The 16646-nt window shown below is 44.9% G+C and overlaps 1 protein-coding gene across 7 annotated transcripts in view; it reads right to left on the bottom strand.

Moving 5' to 3' along the window:
* ST3GAL3 (ST3 beta-galactoside alpha-2,3-sialyltransferase 3) overlaps window positions 1–16646 on the bottom strand; it is a 303695-nt gene that overhangs the window by 233577 nt on the left and 53472 nt on the right. For 2 of the 7 annotated variants that reach the window (XM_083157569.1, XM_083157571.1), the window contains exon 1: window positions 16297–16576. The exons of 1 other annotated variant lie outside the window; for it this stretch is intronic. The gene's annotated coding sequence lies outside the window, so the exon portion shown is untranslated. Of the gene's footprint in view, window positions 1–16296; window positions 16577–16646 lie in introns of those variants that run through there. 4 more of the 7 variants (XM_083157573.1, XM_083157572.1, XM_083157574.1 and 1 more) reach the window with 2 other exon arrangements.

The raw sequence follows: 16646 nt of genomic DNA, 5'->3' as shown, positions 1-16646 counted from the left end.
TCACTAAAACCTGCACTGTTGGTGTGCCTTGAGGACCGTGGTTGGGAATGCCTGGTCTAGATAGTCAATGGGTCTACCCCAAAAGGTCGACGCGAAATAGGTCAAACGGGGGGGGGGGGGGAGAATGGTCGACATACAGTAGGTCTACTGGGTCAAAATTTTGACACAAAAAAGTCGACGGGCAAAATCGAGCAGTGTTTAGGAGGCTCGAGATACCCATGCGCACGGGAAAATGACTGTGCATGCAAATCAGTATAGTGATTATGTCACCTGTAAATTGTATTTGGCCTCGGCCCGAATAGTAAGATAGTCAAAATCTTAAGGGCCCCATACATCAGCAATTAATTGTGACAATTTTCAGATATGGAGATGATTGCCACAATTAATTTTAGATGTGTGGGCTCCCCCTTTTGGCAATCACAATCACAATCGCCAATCGATTGCTTAATCAGGTTTTTAAACATGTTTAATAATCTGGTATTATCTGCAGATCTTTTTTAGATGTGTGGGCATTCCCAATTCGTCTTCTTCATCTATTTACATTATGAACAGCTGAAATGACAATCGATTGGGCAATTTCCAGATATGAAGATGCAATCTTTAGATGGAAAAATCTGCCGATCACTGAAAAAAACTGTAATGTGTGGGCAAAGTCAGATAGATCTGAAAATCCATTTATCTGGCCAAAATATCCCAATATCTGAAAATCCATAAATTGTGATTGCTGATGTATGGGGCCCATTATAGTCAACATAGGATAGAAATAGGAGAGTCAAAATCAGCCATTACCCCGAATCTGGCGCGATTCTGGGCAATTTGCCTTTTTAAGGGCCCCATACATCAGCAGTTAATTGTGACAATTTTCAGATATGGAGATGATTGCCACAATTAATTTTAGATGTGTGGGCTCCCCCTTTTGGCAATCCCAATCAAAATCGCCAATCGATTGCTTAATCAGGTTTTTAAACATGTTTAATAATCTGGTATTATCTGCAGATATTTTTATATGTGTGGGCATTCCCAATTCGTCTTCTTCATCTATTTACATTATGAACAGCAATCGATTGGGCAATTTCCAGATATGAAGATGCAATCTTTAGATGGAAAAATCTGCCGAAATAAATCTGTAATGTGTGGGCAAAGTCAGATAGATTGTAAAATCCATTTATCTGGCCAAAATATCCCAATATCTGAAAATCCATAAATTGTGATTGCTGATGTATGGGGCCCATTAGCATCCGAGATGTATAGCATCCGATTTCCTTAGAACTCTCCCGGCTCCTGGAGAGCTGCTGGAGAAGTTCAGGGGAAATCTGGTCCGGCTTGTACCTAGTCAGACCAGTGAATGGGAGCCTCAAGACATACTTACACATATCAATGTGATCAATTCTAACATGCAACGTCTGTACTGACGCAAACAACATGCTGAAACCACTCATCGGAACAAGCAAAGATTCTTCCGGCCATACATGTAAATCCAGGCACATAACGGATACACAGATTTCAGCCTTCATAAGCGCCTAACCAGCAGTGCAGCCACACAGCCTATTTTATGCGTATTGAGACGCTCGGACTTAAAGGTTATTTATTGTGAGAATAATCAGGTTATTATGTCTCTCAAGGACAGCCGCGTACATTCGTACAAATGCACGGTAACCATGTGTTCTGTTACCATGGCAATCACCCAGCTCATAGAAATTACTACCAGTGAGTTTAAAATGCAATTAAGTCGGAAGGGCTATAAACGAGATATTAACCATCTTAACCAAGTCTTTAGGTCATGCCATCCCGGGAAACTGAACAGTATATTGCACAAATCACCTCACAACGCATTTCACACAGAACACATGGGCCCTTATTCAGATCTGATCGCAGTACAAATTTGTTTGGAAAATGGGCAAAACCATGTGCACTGCAGGTGGGGCAGATGTAACGTGCAGAGAGAGTTAAATTAGAACAGGGCCACACTCAATTTTATAGCTGAACTCCAGTGGCAGAAAAATACTCAAATATGGTAGTAGGTGGCAAGCAATGACTAGTGTACATGCTAGCACCCGGCAGCTTTCAAAGCCTGTGCAGTTCCTCTTCCTTGTCTGAGGTGTAACTCTCTGCTGTGCTGCTTCTAGCACAGGTCTGGTCTGCATATCAGTGCTGGAATACAGCCCACACTGCACTAGAAGCACCACAGCAGAGAGCGACCCCAGGCAGGAACTGCACGGGTTTTGGGTTTATCTGTCTAGAGTAGTGGTTCCTCAAGAACCCCCAACAATTCATGTTTTCCAGGTGACCCAGAAGTTGCACAGGTGAACTCATTGGCCCTTATTCAGATATGATCGCAGTACAAATTTGTTTGGAAAATGGGCAAAACCATGTGCACTGTAGGTGGAGCAGATGTAACAGGTCGGCTCAAAAAAAAAACATGTCGACCTTTTGACTGTCGACCTAGACAATGTCGAACTAATGACCTTTCGACCTAGAACCATGTCAAACTTTTCCTATGTGGACCTAGACCCACGTCGACCTTTTCACATGTCGAAATTAATAAGGTCAAAGGTTAGAAGGGATGGAAGAAAAAAATGATGCGCATGCATAGTCGCTTAACATCACTCCCCTGTGCGAACGCACAGGGGAGCGAGGGAACCAGAATGAGGGCCTTGGAGAGCTCTTTTGAGTTAGATATAAACAGTATATATTACTGTTAGATAGTTAGTTAGATAGATAGATAGATAGAGAGAGAGCACTTACCCCCTTCCTTTGCAGGTGAGGATGGAACCGGCACACAAATTTGAAGGTGAAAAAATAAGCGTTTAATGTACAAGCATAATTTGCACACAGTCAGCTGTAACCTAACAGCTGTTTCAACCACTTCCTAGTGGTTTTCATCAGAGGTGTGGTTGAAACAGCTGTTAGGTTACAGCTGACTGTCTGTGCAAATTATGCTTGTACATTAAACGCTTATTTTTTCACCTTCAAATTCATGTGCCGGTTCCATCCTCACCTGCAAAGGAAGGAGGTAATTGCTCTCTATTATCTATTTAAGTTGCTGGCACCGAAGACTTGTCACATTCATGCTGAGTGCCAACCTGTTAAATATATATATATATATATATATATATATATATATTTTTTTTTTTTTTTAAAAGCTATTTTATATTAAAGTGTATTTGCGTTGATTAAATATTGATTTGATGGTACGCATGAGTAGAATATAAATGTTTGCTTAATGTTTCCTGAGTATTCTTATTATATGGTCCAATATTCTATTTATGAACCCTCTGAGTGCCAACATCTCCGTGAGCGATGTGCAAAATATCCGCTAAAAATCCCAGCGTCGCTCACATTCGTTATATAAACTGAAAAAAAAAAAAAAAAAGTTGTGTAAAAAAATATTATATTTCCTATATTAGGGAAACATTACAGGTCATTATGATTAATACAAATGTTTACTTGCCAATTCTCACACCTATTTTGACAAATTCACTTGGCACACAAAGGGTTAAAGCAATCAGTGATTTTAGTTGTGGACTTTGTGGGGTTTTCCAGAATGAGGAGACCTGGAAAACATCGACTGTTTTATTGGTCTAGTTTTGTTAAAACGGTTCCATTTAATGGTCTACTTTTATTAAATATCACTTTCCAAAATATTCGAATAAAATAAAAAAAATGGCACTCTTTACCTAGCAGGGCGCCCACGATTTTGATCATGGGCATCGCAGGTAAAAAAATTGCGTCGATCGCATCGCATGCGGCCAAAAAAAAAATCACATGCGATGCGATCAACGCGATTACCGCGATTTTACATAGGGAACAATGTTAAATGGGTCAATTGACCCGATTTAACATTGGTAACAATGATAAATGGCCCACAGACCCCAAATAGCCACCCTGGGCACCCCCAATTGTTAACGCCACCCCACGATCAACGTGAACCCGAAGCGTGGCGAGCGCAGCGAGCCCGAGAGGGGCGGCGGTACGCGTCCTCTGACCTTTTCCATACCCCCACTATCCACGTCGGCGTGGAGTTAAGAATAGAATAGTGTGGTGACCGGACGCGCATACCTTCACAGGTAAACGCGTCCCTTCGCGGGCTTCACAGGTATCCGCGTCCGCTCAATGAAAATATGATTCACCCTTTTCAATGTTCACTGTTCGCCGAAAGCGAACAGTGAATGCCGGCCAGTTCTCAGTTTCATGGTCGCTGCAATTCGCTGGTGTATTTCAATGGGGTTTTCACTGGGATTTGCCGAGAGTGTATTCAATGTTAGGATGGAAAACTGCTTTCTCCATTGATTTTCACCATGATTCTCCATGGAATGATGCAGCCCTCCTGAACCCTGCGAATGTGCAGCGAATCCTAAACAGGATTCGCTGCACATGGAGAACACAAATCATTGAATACTCCCCTCAGAGGATTGTGATTAGCGCTGTTGGAGGTAAAGCACTGTAATGTAATATTGAACTCGTCGCCTCCCGCCTCCCCTGGTTGTTCTTTTTTTTTTTACTACACTAATGCCCCAATGTTCAAAATATTCAGCATCGGCTACGTGAACGTGAAGGTAAATATTTGCCTGCAGTATAGGATCATTACACTACACAGCCCATTTGCTCGCAGCGATGTTCACGGGTGTCTCATTATGCACGAGCGTCTCATACTGTATTGTAAGCCCGCTCCGTTCAGCGAATGGTAGGGTTCCATTGGCACATTACAGTATATCACTCCTCCAACGCTAGATTGATGGAGCATTAGCCACCCAGTGGTGGCGGATTGTATTGCATGGCATGCGCCCACGCCCCTTGGTGGACGGGAGCGCAGGAAGAAAATTGTAACGCCAGAACCTCCGCCACGGCGAGCTGGCGGAAATGATGAGGCCGCTCCATCTGTACACACCACTCTCTCTATTCTCAGATCTGTAGAATTGCATATAATGGATGTGCTGCCTGTAATTGCCAGGGCTCTAGATTTCTAACACTATAGGACAGATTGAAATCTTTTCACACCGGCGTGGTCATTTCAGCTCACGCCTCCCGGGGGATGGCGAGCCTAAATGCGCAAAGTCACCCATTTGAGCGCACAAACAGTACTTTTCAGTTTGGTCGGGTATAGTCCCAATGTCTGATCAATACGCACATCTGACTCTGTGTGCGTGCAAATTGCTGGGTTCAGGTTTATTGAGTGCGTAACTGCTTTCCCTGCCCTGTGACTCAACTCCACTTGACTGTCAAGTGAGGAAGCCCTTGTCCAAATCCTACCTAGTCTGTTGGTTTATTACACTGTGTTGTTGCAACGCTCTGTCAGCTTACATTTACTGTACCATTGAGAAGTTTTATTGTTACTTCACAGTATTTGAATACTGCAAAAACTGCGTAGAACCTGAATAATGGTTAATATTATAAGGTCAATGCCCTGGCAAACATGTTATCATCACTTTTCCTATTTCAGGCCCAGGAATCCATACAAATCACTTCATATTTCTTAATCCCGGCTGCAATAAAACAGTTGGAAAACCCCTTCCCAATTGTGGCCTAATACTTAATACTGCTATCACACTGCCAAAACGTTTCAAAAACCAGTATTTTGAAACGGTATTTAAACGGGTCTGAGCCTTCACATTGCAGTAGATTACCGTTTTAAATACCGTTTAAATTCCATTCACATCAGTCAACCCGTTTAATCCCCTGAACACGTTTTCAAGGCAGAATGCAGGGGACAGCCTATCACAGGTCTGTAATATGTTGTTTTTTACTAAATACCGTTTCAGAGCCATTCTCACTGCATAAAAAACGGCTCTGAAACATGTAGGACTCTGCTTTTTAAACGTTTTGAAATACCGGTTATCTTTAACCGGTAAATCAACTCTGGCGCTTTCCCACTGCAGCCTTAAACGTTTTGAAATGGGGAAAAAAACGGCAATATACCATTTAACAAGTGCAGTGTGAAAGGGGTACTAGTGGCCCAGTTATGTTATATTTGCAGCTAATTCCCCGAAAGGGTTATTAAATATCACCTGAATGTACTGTATGTAGGAGGGACCGCATCCGGAATCCCCAATCCCTGCTGTGATCCCTCCTGCCCCGCTTGCGTCCGCATCCCCTATAGGCTACTATGGGGGATGCGACGCTGCCCGATGTATCAACATCGGCCAGCATCGCAGTTGGTCCCGGGGCTACCGCCATTCTGAGTAGCCCATTGTAGCTGCCGGGGGGCAGTGTGGTCAACAGTAACCGCGCATGTGCAGACCCTCGGTTCCCGGCAAAGACCCCTCTGTCTGCAGGCTAATACATTCAAAGGAAAGGATGGCATATTGCCCACCAGATCACATTGCATATGCGGCCCAATAATAAATGGGCTCCCTAAATGCATAAACATGAGACTTCATATAATAGACGCTTAAAGCGGCACGGCCCCTCAGATACTGGGGCTTGAGCCTGTCCTATTAATACGAAAAGGCTACAGAAGCTATAAAAGGTAAATGCAACTGATACTCAAGACTGGGGGCCTGATTCAGCTGATGTAACAGGTGCAGAGATATGTAGATTTGGATGGATTATTTTGTTTCACTGCAGGGTAAATACCAGGGCTGTGGAGTCGGTAGATAAATGTCCCGACTCCAACCACGACTTCTCGTACCTCTGACCCGACTCTGACTCATTATTAATATGCGAATGTATTTGATACATTCCTTGCACCACACTTAAAAACCTAGGATAGACAGTTTCTTCCAGAAACATGTACACATGTCTACCCTCATACAGACAAGCAGGCACGCAGGTTTTAAAATAAATATAAACACTAACAGTTGAATCCAAGAAGCTGTTCCATCAAGTCCTTCTAAGCTCTTCTAGCTATAGAGAAGAATCTTCACTCAATAGGAAAGGTTCAGAAGTGTGGAGCATGAGTTCCGCATGCTTTGTGACGACAACAAAAATCAACGAGCCACAATCTCCGCTGGTTTGCTTGCTCGTCACCGTTCAATTCATGGACACAAGGAACGATTTCTTTACCAAATCGTTACTGGCGACGAAAAATGGTGCCTGTACATCAATATGAACCAGCGTAAGGAATGGCTTAGCCAAGGTAAACAAACGACCCCGCGCATGAAACAAGATCTTCATCCGCGTAAAAAGATGTTGTGCGTATGGTGGGAGACCTTGGTTGAATGAATTTTTCGAGTCTACACCAGGTGATTTCTACCAACGAGGTATTGAAAACCTTATTGAACGTTGGAAATAAGTTGTAAACTACAAGGGAGAATACATTTATAAGTATTGGTGCTCCGAATTGTACGTTGCATGCCATATAGTGAAGCACATGAAAAGCATGCTTTTTCACGGTCACTTATCGTGTTCGTTTTGCGGTTACGTGAGGCACTGTATGCATTGGTCTTTATTCTTACAGTAGAGAAGTCATTAATTATAATTTTCGGAGTCGGTGCATTGTTTGCCGACCCCGACTCCAGGTACGTGAAATTTCCTCCGACTCCACAGCCCTTTTAAATACTGTCTGTTTTATTTTTACACTGCAATTTAGATTTCAGTTTGCACACATTCTCAACCAAATCTAACTCTCTCTCTCTCTCTCTCTGCACGTTACATCTGCCCCACCTGCAGCGCAATATGGGTTTGTTACTTTTTTTTTTTTTGGCTAACAAAGCTGAATCAGCCCCTGAGTTCAGAAATTATTGCTTATTCATTAAGCGGTTGAAAATGGAGACGAGGGTATGAAAAAATATCACCCCAGGCTATCGTTTTACATATAACAGGTGTTCTGCCTTGTAACAACAGATTTGTAGCTTCGGTTGTATAGAAAATCAAAAGGTTTTAACCCCGCACAAGATAAGCAGCGTATTAACGCACGCGTTTTATTACATATACCTTTGGACTGCTACACTGATATACGTGGCTGCTATTACAATTGACAGCTTCATGAAAAAGTCATCTAATCAGTAGTTTATTTGTTCATTAAATGCGGCTTACGAGTCATTTATTTATCTGTATAAACTGTTGCAGCCTGAAAGTCTGGCTGCAGAAGTGATATGTTGGATTGCATGCGAGTCGGGCAGGCTTGGCTGGGATTGCATGCGACACATCGTATGTCAAAGAACCGCGTATGAAATATCGCATGCGATCCTGCTGCCTGGAAAAGGTCCCAGAAATCACAAGGATGGATTGCAGGCGAATTCTCTGCTCGGATGGGTGTAGCCTGGGAGGGGGACCCCTTTACTTGTGGGGGTGTCCCGTCCAGGGCTGACTAGCCATGGTAGTCATGTTCTGCTGAGGGACTTTGTATAAAATAAAAAGGATTCCCCCTGGCTTTGACATGACACCACTGGATGTTGGATCCGGTGCTGGTTCCAAAATACAGGGGACCCCAGTGTTTTTGTCCCCTGTATTTTTGTAACCAGGACCGGTCAAGGATCCTGGTATTGGTTTCTTAAATTGGGGGGGGGGATCCCAACTATTTGTCCCCCCGTATTTTGGGGGACCGGCTCACTGAGGCTGGTTATTCCGCACAATCCCTTTTCTTAAAAATAAAATCGCACATTCATGTTACTAAAAAAACGGTCACACAGACATGATATTGGTCTCACATGTTGAAGAGGACGAGGTAGAAGACCAACATGCCATGGGAGGATGACAGTGCGGGAAGTCATTTTGGACTAATGAAGCCGAATTAGTCATTGGGGAAGGAGGAGCCCCAGGGGTTTCAGAGAAAGCCTCTTCAGTTTATTCCTTAAAATAACAATGTAATGGAAAACGAGACTCGCTCTGGGGGTGCAGCATAGGAAATTGAATAGGACGTGCGTCTTGGAGATTTTTTGATATTTCACCCCCAATTGAATAAGCAGCTCAGAGTTTCCTAAACAGGTAGCGAGATCCCCAAACCCAAACTGCACAAAAAGGGCAGACTGTTCTGAGGGGGAGGGGGGGAGTTTGAGTATCTGAGATTCAGGGTGCAATAAAGTTTCTACTGAAGGACAACAACTGCAAGATAGGCTTCTTGTGTAACATACGCAGGATTCAGTAATACGTATACTGCTACCTCTAGCTATATAGTCACAGAATGCAGTGACACAATGGAGATGTCTCACTACAGTGCGGCAGACAGCCTCCTTTTTCTGCCTGTGACAGATGGATCTCGGACTACTGTACATCATCTCTGTGCCAATGTCTTATTACACACTGGAAATTCCTGCCTGCATGGCCACCGCTTTTTACCACAGCTTCACACCTACTGTATGGCCTTTGAACACTTTATTTATATCTCTCCTGATTATTCACCTAATAATATTGTAGTTATATATTTGCTTTTACCTGCACGGTTTCTAGATCTACCAGCCTTGATTCCCCCCATCTGTCTCCACACCATGTTCCTCTATTTCCCCCTCACTCAGCAGCTGCATAATCCATTATCGTACTACCTGTTGCCACCTCTCCTCTCCCCTCCAGGTCTCCTCCACCTCCCCGTCTCCCACCATGGTCCTGCTACCCCACCACTAAGCTCTGCTTCTCCCCCTCTCTACCCTCCCATATCGTACTATGGTCCCCACTTTGCCCATCACCTGTATTATCCCTTCCTCGCTCAGGAGTTATGACCATTCGTATGGACTCTTCATCTTACCTCATTTATTTCCCCCATTAACCCTGGCCCTCTAACCTGTGCCCTCTGGAATGCCAGACCTGTGTGGAATAAATTGGTACCCACCCAGGAACTCTGCCATTTCCAACATCTGCCAGTGTCCTAGCCATCAAAGAATCCTGGATTACCCATCAGGCACCACTTCTAACACTGTATTCTCCTCTGAGGGCCTCATACTACTGCACATATGCCGCGCCTAGGGGTGACCATGGTGGGGTCATTCTTTTTTACAGCTTGTCACTACTGTATATACACAAGACAGAAGGACCCACACTATATACACAATCTAGCACTGTACAACATGTGTGACAGGGGGATACACAAACTACACATCATGTGTGACGGGGATACACAAACTACACATCATGTGTGACGGGGATACAGGGTTGTAAACCATATCTATGTCCTACAATGTTCTGTGCTGCACTTTTTTCTTGATTTGCTAATACGGGGCCTTATTCTAGTTCACTCTTTCTGTCAAAATCCTTCTTAGATGGACAAAACCATGTGCACTGCAGGTGGGGCAGATGTTACTTGTGCAGAGAGAATTCGATTTGGGTGGGGTTTTACTTCAAAGTGAGATTTATATTGCAGTGTAAAAATAAAGCAGCCAGTATTTACCCTGCACAGAAACAAAATAACTCACCCAAATCTAATTCTCTCTGCACATGTTACATCTGCCCCACCTGCAGTGCACATGGTTTTGTCCATCTAAGAATGATTTGGTCAGAAAGAGTGAACTAGAATAAGGGCCACGGTCTCTGTATTATGTAAGGTGCTGTGGACCCTATATGTATATAGGACAATAACAATATTTACACTATATAGGATAGGAGGACCCGCACTCTTACCAGGGGTATGCAACCTCTGGCACAGCAGGTACACTGGATCTGCACAGCACACCCTGCAATAGTTTTAGCAACAGTAACACAGTGGCAGGGCATGCTAGGATATGTAGTTCCACAGCAGCTGGAGGGCTGCATTTCACCTATCCCTACTATGCCCAGGGCAGGAGAACTCACATACAATGTATCCCTATACACAGGACTTGTCTTCTATACAATCAATCACAAGAGGCCCCAACACTATATACAGTGTGTTACAGGACACGATGTATCACCATATACAGCGTATCACAGGCAGACCCATACTGTATACAATGTGACACTACAAACAGTGTGTTAATATGTACAATTCATGCCAGCAGGCCCTGCATTATACACAATATATGAAGGGTCTAGTTATAAAGGGTCAGCTTTATACCGGCGTCAAACTGAAGGAAACCAGAAGGCAAACGACACACCAACATTACTTCTGAAGGACGGCATTATAACCACAAAACTCAGGAACATCATGTGGCCCCAGCTCACCTTTGCCATGGGAACACCTGGACCGGGCCCACCACCCCTACGGCTGAGAACACCAGGCCTACCCCTCATGGTGGGCATGGAGCTGTGAGGGGAAGCACCAGGGCCAGCCTATGTAGCAACACGCCCCCTATCAGTCCCTTGTAAAAGGTGTGTTCATGTCTTTCCCCCCCCCCCTGCAGCACACATCTACCCCACCATGTGCTTTTCCTGTAATGTGTACCTCCGCAGATAGCACACCCCGCTAGCTCTGACCTACGCACTGCACCAAGCTGGTTGCCTCAGATGGTATCTTTGCAGGCAGAATGTGGGTCACGTGGATGTTCCTGTGCAGGGTTTATCAGACTACTACACAAGTATTAGCTTTCCAATGTATGCATTGGGTCCTTGTATGGCTCGCCTTCTAGAGTGTAACCTTCGTAGTGCGCCCACCATGGCTGCCTCATATGGTGCACTTGTGGATGGGATGAAAAATACATGGACCCGAGTATACACTGAAATCACCCATTTTGGGTAATTTATTTTAGGGTTAATCTATTCCACCCAGGGTAATCCTACGCAGAGCGCCTAAAATGGGTGCCGCACCTGGTACCGGGTCAGGGTGGAGTAAACAACCCATGGACGTTATTATCCAAAATGCTGCACCACTCCTGCATTATGCTCACTGTGTGCTCAAGGGTTTCTCTTGTCTGTGACTGTACCACCAACATCCTCTGTATTATGTGCATTGTCTGTTACTGTACTACCAACATCCTCTGTATTATGTGCATTGTCTGTGACTGTACCACCAACATCCTCTGTATTATGTGCATTGTCTGTTACTGTACCACCAACATCCTCTGTATTATGTGCATTGTCTGTGACTGTACCACCAACATCCTCTGTATTATGTGCATTGTCTGTGACTGTACCACCAACATCCTCTGTATTATGTGCATTGTCTGTGACTGTACCACCAACATCCTCTGTATTATGTGCATTGTCTGTGACTGTACCACCAACATCCTCTGTATTATGTGCTATGTCTGTGACTGTACCACCAACATCCTCTGTATTATGTGCATTGTCTGTGACTGTACCACCAACATCCTCTGTATTATGTGCATTGTCTGTTACTGTACCACCTACATCCTCTGTATTATGCGCATTGTCTGTGACTGTACCAGCAACATCCTCTGTATTATGCGCATTGTCTGTTACTGTACCACCAACATCCTCTGTATTATGCGCATTGTCTGTTACTGTACCACCAACATCCTCTGTATTGTGTGCATTGTATGTTACTGTACCACCAACATCCTCTGTATTATGTGCATTGTCTGTGACTGTACCACCAACATCCTCTGTATTGTGTGCATTGTATGTTACTGTACCACCAACATCCTCTATTGCAGGGGTGGCCAACCGGTCAGAGGTAAAGAGACGAAAAATATCGGTAGTCAAGCTAAAGAGCCGACATCATGCGCGCGCCGAAGGCGCATGCGCCAAAAAAAAGGGGCGTAGTCTATTTTGACCCCTTGGGTGGGTGTGATACAAATATGCCTCCAATAGTGCCAGATACACATATGCCCCCCACGGTGCCAGGTATGCACCACACGGTGCCGGGTATGCCCCCACAGTGCCAAAAAGCTGGTATGCCCCCACAGTGCCACAAACTGCTATGCCCCCACAGTGCCACAAACTGCTATGCCCCCACAGTGCAAATTTCCCAGCAGCAGCACTCACCATTGTTGCTGCTGCTGCCAGGCGAGGAGAGGACAGTCTGGTGTCCCCCTGCAGTCCTCCTGTCATGTCACCGATGGGAGGAGAGCACAGCACACCGCTCGTCTCCTTCCCCCTCACTTCCCTGTGACTGGGCCGCCCACCAATCGAAGCTCGCTGGCCAGATCCTGATTGGCTGCTGGCCCACGAGCTCTGATTGGCGGACGGCCCAGTCACAAGGATGCACAGTAAGGCGTAGGAGAGATGCACGATGCGCGCTCTCCTCCCCTCAGAAGGAGAAGGGATTCAGGGAACCGGCAGCAGGGGGGACTGGGACAGACGGTGGGCGGCGGGCAGGAGTGGGAGCAGGAGCCGCACTTTACAAGGGGGAGAGCCGTATGAGGCTCAAGAGCCACAGGTTGGCCACCACTGCTCTATTGTGTGCATTGTCTGTGACTGTACCACCAACATCCTCTGTATTATGTGCATTGTCTGTGACTGTACCACCAACATCCTCTGTATTATGTGCATTGTCTGTGACTGTACCACCAACATCCTCTGTATTATGTGCTATGTCTGTGACTGTACCACCTGCATCCTCTGTATTATGTGCATTGTCTTTGACTGTACCACCAACATCCTCTGTATTATGTGCATTGTCTGTGACTGTACCACCAACATCCTCTGTATTATGTGCATTGTCTGTTACTGTACTACCTACATCCTCTGTATTATTTGCATTGTCTGTTACTGTACTACCGACATCCTCTGTATTATGTGCATTGTCTGTGACTGTACTACCTACATCCTCTGTATTATGTGCATTGTCTGTGACTGTACTACCTACATCCTCTGTATTATGTGCATTGTCTGTGACTGTACTACCTACATCCTCTGTATTATGTGCATTGTCTGTTACTGTACTACCTACATCCACTGTATTATGTGCATTGTCTGTTACTGTACTACATACATCCTCTGTATTATGTGCATTGTCTGTGAATGTACTACCTACATCCTCTGTATTATGTACATTGTCTGTTACTATACTACCAACATCCTCTGTATTATGTGCATTGTCTGTTACTGTACTACCGACATCCTCTGTATTATGTGCATTGTCTGTGACTGTACTACATACATCCACTGTATTATGTGCATTGTCTGTTACTGTACTACCTACATCCTCTGTATTATGTGCATTGTCTGTGAATGTACCACCAACATCCTCTGTATTATGTGCATTGTCTGTTACTGTACTACCTACATCCTCTGTATTATGTGCATTGTTATAATGTCTGTAAAGTGCGGAGTCCTGTTGGAGAAAGTGTGCTATATAAATTAAACTTACTTACTTGATGGGATACAAGCACTACACCAAAATGTGCGACAGGGGGGATACACACTACACACCATGAATGACACAGTATATAAAACCCATATATCACACAATGTATATACAGTACATATCACCCATGTATACACAATGTATGACGACAGGGGACACACTACAGTATATACCATCCATATGCACACTATATATGACACCGGTCAACATAAATTTGGAGTCTGCATATCTGATTTTTATTTTATCCATATTACTAATTATAGAAAAAAAAAATTGCTTTTTAAACCATCAGAATGAAATGACAGATTTGAAGAACATTTCCCAATTTTTGTACCTTTATTGCAGTGATTTTCAACCTTTTTACCTTGCGGCACACTAAATACGATTTTAAAATTGCCAAGGCACACCATGAGATCCCCACAGGAAACAAACAAACCTATTGGCCCCCATATAAAATAAATCACACTGGTCCCCACAGGTAACAAAAATAAAATACATTGGCTCTTTAAATGAAAAGAAAAGACCAGTAAATAACAGTTGAACTGGTGCTGGCTGTAAACTGGTTTGGCCATCTCTAGATCTGGGGGCACACTTGGGAACAGCTCAAGGCACACTAGTGTGCCACGGCACAGTGGTTGAAAAACACTGCTTTATTGTATGTAAACATAAAAAACTTCTGTTATGAATTTGAATTACTTTTATTTACAAAAACAAAACAACTACTGTAATGGAGCCTACACAAGGTAGATCCCTCAGCAAGATCGCTCAGCACCCAGCGATCGCTCAGCACTCAGCAATCTCTCAGGGACAGTAGTCTCCAGTGAAAACACTGTCCCATACCGATTAATATCCAGCATGCGCAGGGCCCAGCATCGCTATGGCCCCTACACACAGACCAACGTAGGGGCATTTTCAAAGTGATCAAGTAGATCACTTAGAAAATGCCTCTTAATCACACCTTGCGTAGGCCCCATAACAGATTATATAGAAAACGTTTTCGTATTAGCAATCCTATTATAACCCACCACCACACTTTCATTGTATTGGCCCTACCAACGACATTTGATGAAAACGTTCACCATGCTCTTCCGAATTGGTCCAAGTATGATTGTAATGATCATTGCAAAAGGGACAAAGCAAAGTTTTTAAAAAAATAAATGGTTTCGGTTATTTTTCGATAGATAATCAGAAAATAGTCATTAGAATAAAATATTTTTGTTGTTGTTGACCGATGTAATATATGACAGTACACACGCTATATACAGTATATACCCACTCATGTATCACTAGTATCTAGTGTTCACGCTAGGCTGTTTTAACCCTGACAGATTTTGAAAGGGCAAAACGCGCCCGTCGCGTTTTGCGGCGTCCTGCTAAAACTGTCAGGCCCGTTCATCCACCCTGGTTCGCATGCAAACACTCTGCTTTTCCTGGGCGTACCTACGAAAACGCAGGGTGCGCCACCACAAAAACGTTGGGCGTCCCCATACGAACGGAGGCGGCCATCTGCCTTCCGGGGGCAGGTGGCTGACATAATGGAGCATGGCGCTGCTAATCTATGTCACCAGAGAGTGACTTAGATAAGCGAGCGCTGCAGGAATCATTCAACGCAAAACATCCATTTGCAGATCTGCGGGGAAAATCGGCGAGTAATGGGGGGTTGGCGTTACAAGGCTCGCAAACCACCGAACTATCGCTGTTTTGTGAGACTACCAGTATGAGGGCCAATATACTACACATGTATCACTACTATGTAACAGGAACCAGGACACCCGCTATATACAATACATAGGACAGGACACATGCTATATGCAGTATATAGGACAGGACACACACACACACACACACACACACACACATTATATACAGGACAGGACACACACACTATATGCAGTATATAAGACAGGACACGCACCCACTATATACAGTATACAGGACAGGACACCCACTATATACAGGAGCTCCGGAATGCAGAGTTTGATGTCCAGTCCGGCATTCCGGTGTCTTATCCGATTCCGGATTTTACCCATACCCTATATACAGTACAGGACACCCAGTATGTAGGCAGGACATGCTATATACAGCATATATAACAGGACACCCACTATATACAGTATAATGACAAGGGATAGGACCTGCACATGCTGCGCACAGGGCGACGATGATGAGGGTGCAGCAGAACCCTATCGGCACGCCGGGAAGAGGTTCTGCAGCCGCTGAGGCATCGCCCCCGTCGGTCATACCTGTCGGCCTGGCGGGGTCAGTTGTTGTTGCTGCTCAGCGTCGTCGGTAGACGGAGGGTCCCGGAGAGGCCTCCTCGCTCCTGGCTGAGCCGAGCTGTGCAGCGACCGTGGCGGGGCGCCATGCTGCGGGTGTGCGGCGGGATGGGGAGCCCCCCTGGGGCCGCTGCCTGTCACCGGCCGGAGGAAGCTATACAGAGAGCAGCAGCGTCCGGACAGCCAATACCACGGCGCCTGCACGACCACCACCCCGGCCGCCAGGCAGCAGCCAATGGCAACAGCATGGCACAGGACGGAGGGGAGGAGAGACCACCAATGGCGGCGGCACAGGCCCGGCCACCAATCACTCACCC

This window comes from Crinia signifera, chromosome 8 (assembly GCF_055691185.1).
Source record: "Crinia signifera chromosome 8, ASM5569118v1, whole genome shotgun sequence".
Classification (NCBI taxonomy): domain Eukaryota; kingdom Metazoa; phylum Chordata; class Amphibia; order Anura; family Myobatrachidae; genus Crinia; species Crinia signifera.
This window is presented reverse-complemented; position numbering and strand designations above follow the sequence as displayed.